This window comes from Arachis ipaensis, chromosome B04 (assembly GCF_000816755.2).
Source record: "Arachis ipaensis cultivar K30076 chromosome B04, Araip1.1, whole genome shotgun sequence".
Taxonomy (NCBI): domain Eukaryota; kingdom Viridiplantae; phylum Streptophyta; class Magnoliopsida; order Fabales; family Fabaceae; genus Arachis; species Arachis ipaensis.
Genome location: NC_029788.2, coordinates 12165965 through 12172710, shown reverse-complemented (window position 1 = coordinate 12172710; position 6746 = coordinate 12165965). Strand labels below are relative to the sequence as shown.

The following is a 6746-nucleotide window of genomic DNA, read 5'->3' as shown; positions in this document are numbered from 1 at the left end:
TATATATAAAATCTCAATTATCCCAATAATAAATTAATTTAGTCTATTGCATGTATTATGGTAAAAACCCACTTAAATTCCTATTCTACAGTTTTGATTTGCATCAAGGATAGATGAATGTACTATTACTATTTACTAACACGGTGGCCATATTGATATTTATATTATCATTCAGAAAAGGTGAAAACTCAGGTGAAGTCGACTTTACGTGAAATTGATACCTCAGAGCCGTTAGATTAAAATTTAGTCAAATCAGTCCAATTATCTAACGACTCTCAGATATCAACTTCACGTGAAGTCGACTGCACCTGAGTTTCCACCTTCGGAAAAACATATCACATACATTTGTTTAAGATATTCCACTATTTATGTCAACATTAGCATGCAATAATACACCCCCCCTTTAGTGTATGTAAGAGGCATAGGTCGTTATTATATTCTTCATTGCCAACTATATAAATATTATGTTGCTCTTTTCTTAATTTATATAATATACTCTCTTGTTAAGAATTATTACAGTTAAATGATGAATCAAACATAATTGAATAAAAAATAATAACTTGACAAAATTTGGATGGCCTAATTAATAACATTACATAAAATGAATGAAATAGGGTGATGCTTTAGTGCTACACCTAGGATTGTATAAATCTGATCTGAATCCAATTCACAGGATCTGAATTAGTTATCTGTATTCGATCTAAAATTTGTAGATATGATTCGATTTTAAATACCGATAATATTTAATATTCGACTAGTTTTGCAAATTAAATTTATGTATCGAATCGGATCCAAATCTAAAAATTTATATTCGATATATGTATACACTTAACTTGACGAATAAATTACACATTCAATATTTCTTTTATATTATTGCACAAGATCATCATAAGTTTTTTTTAGGTAATGCTAGGTAGACAAAAAAAAATAGTCAGAACTTGCCTTATTTAGCATTAATTAATTGTCACAACAATTAATGAATGCTAAATAAGGCAAGTTATTTAGCATTTATTTATTTAACTTATATTTTCTTTCATAAAATTTTGAAAAATTTTAATTTTCAACCTATACGGGAATGTGTTTTATTTTGATCAAAACTCAAATTAGTGTATTTAGTATTTACAATATCTCAATAACTTTATAGCTTTTTTTATTGGTTTTTTTCTTTGACCTTCATGATGTCTTTTATTTTTGTTCCTCTACGACCAACTATATCTGTGACCTATCCATATTAGTATAGTATAGATACGGAACTAACACTAAAGACAAGAGTGATTTTATCAATAAAAATTTATTATGTGTAATACACATTTTCTTTCTAAATTTAATAAAAATTTTTACTTCTCACCTAATTCTACTATTCACTAGAAAAATTCTCTTATTTAACTTTGAGCCTACAATGTGAAAGATTGAAGCTATGAAAAAGAGAAAAACATAAAACTATTTTTTTTTCATATTCAACACCAAAATACAAAAAATATATATATATTAATTTTTTTCCTATCACTTATGATGCCTTATATTCATTAATTCATTGTTTTATTTTAAGTACGTGTTTATTATGTTATTATATTATTGACTTTTTTAAGCTAAACTAATTTTAACACTATTAGTGCACTCCTATTAATGGTCATCACTTTTATTACTTATACAAATTTTTTTTGACAGAACTTTCTTTCTTCTCAATCAGTAGTCACATTTGTTTATAGGCGAATTTTTTCCACTACAAAAAAGGTCTATGGTCACGGTAAAAAACCGTGATCATAGCTAGTAAAAAAGGTGACCATAATCTATGGTCACGGTTTTGGATCTATGGTTACGATTTTTTACTGTGGCCTATTCTCTCGTGGCCATAGGTCTATGGTCACGATTTTTTTATCTATGGTCACGGTTTTTATGGTCTCGGTTTCAATTTTCAAAATTTGACACTTTAGGCCACGTTTTTTCACCATGACCATAGCCTCTATGGTCACCCCTCCCTAAAACCGTGACCATAGTCTCTATGGTCATCCCTCTCTAAAACCGTGACCATAGCCTTATCTATGGTCACGATTTTGGCCGTAACAATAGCCTCTATGGTCACCCACCTAAAACCGTGACCATAGCCTTAGTTATGGTCACCCCTCCTTAAACCGTGACCATAGCCTTATCTATGGTCATGGTTTTTCGCCGTGACCATAGCCTCTATGGTCACCCCACCTTAAAACCGTGACCATAGCCTTATCTATGGTCACCCCTCCTTAAAACCGTGACCATAGCCTTATCTATAGTCACGGTTTTTCGCCATGACCATAGCCGTTTTCACCGTGGCCATAGCTTATCTATGGTCACCCTATTTTTAAATGGTGACCATAGCCTATTTTGTTTTATGAGATTTATTTTTTTTAAAAGCATAATCACATTCTAAAATAATGATAATTACAAAATAAATCTAAGAATGAGAAATTCAATAAATCTAATTAAATCATAAAAGTTTCATTAAAAACTAGATATCCATTACAACACTAATCAAAATAAGGTGTAATTTATCCATTACATGTAATATCGGATAAAGTCTCTTGTCAAAAAGTAAAGAACATTCAAAGTTGTTATAAACGGTGCTGCAGCAACTAGTCAACTCCTGTTGTCTTTACCAGTACAAAAAAATTATACTGTACACAAAACAAAGGCAAAACAAATTTCAAGAGAAGGTAAAGAACATTCAAGAGTAGGAAAACAAAATAATCAATTAACAAATACTAATCCTAAAAGAAACGAAAAGAAAAAGATAAAAGAAAAAAGCATTTCCTACATAGTTATCTCCATCAAGATACAAGAACTTAGAACCTAATTGCATGAAAGTAATTAAATTATCCCAACAGAAAAATGAAAAAGAAAGTCTGCATGAAGACTTTAATTTTTCTTCTCTTCTTAGTTGTACTTCAAATAATTAACACTAACACAACCAAATTCCATATAGCAGTCCTTGTTGTTTAATATGATTTCAATAAAATATAATAATCCGATGATGATAACTTTGTGTTGAACTATATATTATTTATTCAATTTAATTCTAAAAGAATGAAACATTAACTTTTACCTATTTTGACACTCATAAATTACTAAGAATAACTTAGAGCAATTTTAGTTATACATAAAAACTGATTAAAAGAAAGGAACGGACAGCATTAGTGCTACACTGCTACAATTTTACAAAAGACCTAAATTAAAACTAATTAAACTAATAACAAAAAAGGAGTTCTCTTGGACATTTCAACTTTCAGATCAGAACCCATTTCTTAGAAAAAGCCTTGATGCCTACAATATATGTAACAAAACAAACAAACAAAATTTGGATAAGAAAGAAACATTAAACAAATTGCATCAACATTCAATTTTTTCGTTAATTAATAGGTAACATCATGCATATATCAGACCCTGGAATCTTAATTGATGGATACCATTTAACTAAAAAGCAATGTGAGCAAGCATCATAATGCCTTACAACAACACAATTAGGCTAAAAAAGGAAACAGAATATCCAGCACTTACATCATAAACCAACTTGTGTTAGCAGATATTATTACATAAGTATAAGCATTCTAAGTAATACAAGCATTCGAACATAGTCTTTCTAACTCTTACCTATTTCTACGGACTCAGATTCACAAGTTCAAAACCACAAATCCCAGATCTCTGAAATCCCTTAACATGAGTCACCCCTTTTACACAAAGAGACCAAACCCAAAAGGCTCAGATCTTTGACTATGGGTAACACACAAAACAAAGAACCGAAATCTACCCAGTTCTCAAAAAAGTAAACTTTTTATATCAAAAACAGCGAATGCTTTCTGGGTATGGCAAATGTGAGTGTAAATCTGAACTTTCAGTGGTGGTGGATGAGAATTGAGAAGAAGATTAACAGTTTTAACAACAAATACACACATATGATAATAGAAACTTGAATAAGCAAAAATAGTTTTAACAGTTTCAATTCGATTAAAATAAAATATTGTTTTTACCAGCTATATTAAAAATTCAAGCTAAACTAATGTAGCCTTAATACATACAAACAACACCACTGCTTTAGCTTCTTGCCCATGTGCTTCAACTCAAGTGACAGTACTTTTGTACCTCTGCTCTCACCGTCTTCAACTCTCCTACCATCACTAGCTACTACTTCTTATTAACTCATTCAACTCCTTAATGTAAATACTACCTACTAATCAAATCAAATGCTATTTTCTTCTTTTTATTATCACCTCTTCTACTAAGCTTCATCATCTTTATTATCTTTCCTAATTTTTGAAATCAAAGCTAGCTACCTTGTTCAACAGCAGAGACAATTTTTTATTTATATTTTTTTCCCAACAACTACTGATAATTTAAATTTAAGATCAAAGACTAGAAAAATGAAGTCTAAGTTGCTAGCTAGTAGAATTTTAGTTAACTATGAAGACACAAGCAATTGACCCAAAGCAAGAAAAGCCAGAGGAACTACACCAACGAGCTTAGTATCTTTGAACTTGTACAACTTTTACTACAAAATCTCAATTAGGGTAAAATTTGGTTTGGAGACTCCTAACTTGTTTGGAAACAAGTGTGTATTGGTTGCAACCCAATTGCTACTCAATTCTAAGAGTTACAAGCATTGGAAGTTGATGCATAACTTGCTGAAAACTGATTCTTTCCAGCTTTGATCACCAATTTTCAAAAATTCACAACTCCAATCCTTAACTCCTAAAATCCTGAAATTTTAGAGAAATAAACCAAGTTAATCAAATTTTAAAACAAAATTAGTTTCGCTCCAAAACTCAGCTCGGAGGAGTCGCAGCAAGACAAACAAGTTGCTGCCCTGTTTGAACTCTTCTGCTGCAGGACAGATTTGACAACTCAACTTTAAAAATTTGCCATAAATTGTGTATTTAACAAAAAGACCTTAAATTTTTCAGTCCAGTTCTACATATTCCCAAGATTAATCCAAACTTGGTCCCATACAATTCCGATCATCACGGAATTAGTTATAGCTTTTCAAAGTTTCTGACTTCGTTTAAAAGTAATGCAGAAAATCATATTTTATAATTCAACTTTAAAAAATCATAACTAATTCTCCAGTTAATACGAAACCTTCAAAATTGAATATTAATAACTATACTTGTTATAGTTTGCTTAGCTTTTAGTCTCATATCATTCCAATCTCTATTAAGTTGCTGGTTCACTTTTAAAGTTGCCGTTTTATTTCAAAACTCAGATTTTCAACAAGTAGTTTAGTGTTTCAAAATTCAACCGCTTTAATACCTCTCAAAATCAAATCTCAAAACAATCAACAATCAATTCCACCACCATTATAATATACTTAGTTACCAGCTCAACAGTAATCAACCAATATAATCCATCAAACTCAGCATTCACAACAATTACTTGTCAAACAATTCACAATCCACATAATCATTCAATAGCACTAAATCAACAATTTCAAATCACAATCTCAACCATTCCAATCACAATTTCAGCCACAATTCAACGTTCGCATAATCAATCAATTACTTACAACTATTATACCTATTTGCAGTTATCCAATAAACTTTGTGGGTATTCTTAAATTAAAACCGTTTAAATTAAACCTTACCTCGATTAGCTGAACTCACACGAATTGACCACGATAAGCCCGCTTATTTTGAAATCACAGCAGCAGCGACAATTTCAGCGTAATCCCGCAGTAGTAAAACTCTTGCGACTAGCTATAGCATAACAGCAGCAACATCAACGACCTCAACACCAATTGTGATTGCTCAGGAGATAAATTGACAACTAAAACAAAACCATATGCTACTATAATTAGGACAGAGTATAACGGATGAACAAAATGATAGAAGAGTAAAGAAGAAAGTGTTACAGGCTTAAGAAACAGAAAATTGGCATTGGAACTGGAACAAAAAGGATGATGCTGACTAGACTGAAAGATGGTGGCAGCAAATTGCTTTCTCTAATAACAAGCTCCAACCACAGTAGTTCCAACAGATATGGCACGACAAGGTTCATCAGAGGCAGAGACATGGTTGACCCGAAGCAACAAGGTCACGGTGATGGCGGCTTCGGCAGCTAGGACGCAACCTAGTCCGTCATCAACGACAGTGGCGACCACGAACCCTCTCCTCTGGCTTCCCTGATCCCTCTTCTCCCTTTTCTCTATTTTCTTGTTTCCCCTCAGCTCCCTCTCTGTTTTCCCTTTCTCTCTTTTTCCCTTTATGAACGTAGGTTTAGGGATTTAGGGTAGTAAATTGGGAAATTTGGGATATTAGGGTTTTTATTAGAAATTTTTAGGATTAGGATAAAATATAGACAAGTAATATAATAATTTTATAAAATATTTGAGATAAAATAACAATTCAGAAATCAAATATAATACTATAAAGATTACTTTCAAAATACGTAAGATTTTATTTATCAATATATCAATGAACTCAAATAATTATCTTTAATTTAATCATAAAGTAAGCATACTAATCACATTTTATAAAATATAGTTTAAACTCAAAATATTAATTATCTAAATTAAATCATGACCTTTCATTATTTTTCTATCATCGAAACTTTAATTTTAATTTATATAAAATAACTTATTATAATAAAAATTTTACATAAACATTAATTAACTTAAACTCAAAGTATTTATAAAAATTAATTTAATCATTCCTAATAAATTAATCTCTAAGAGCTCAAATTAATAAAATAAACCTTAATTTATTTATAATAGAAATTACTTG

General features: G+C 30.7%; 2 long non-coding RNA genes across 2 annotated transcripts in view; one reads left to right on the top strand and one right to left on the bottom strand.

Annotated features, from left to right (window-relative positions):
* Positions 1-5918, top strand: part of LOC110270917 — a 19479-nt gene extending 13561 nt beyond the window's left edge. Inside the window, exon 3 of the long non-coding RNA XR_002360692.1 lies at positions 5669-5918. This is a non-coding gene — a long non-coding RNA (uncharacterized LOC110270917). The remainder of the gene's footprint in view (positions 1-5668) is intronic.
* Positions 5700-6125, bottom strand: LOC107638917. The gene is made up of 2 exons (XR_001619894.2): positions 5876-6125; positions 5700-5790 (listed from the first exon to the last, which is right to left on the bottom strand). It is a non-coding gene; the product is annotated as an uncharacterized LOC107638917 (long non-coding RNA).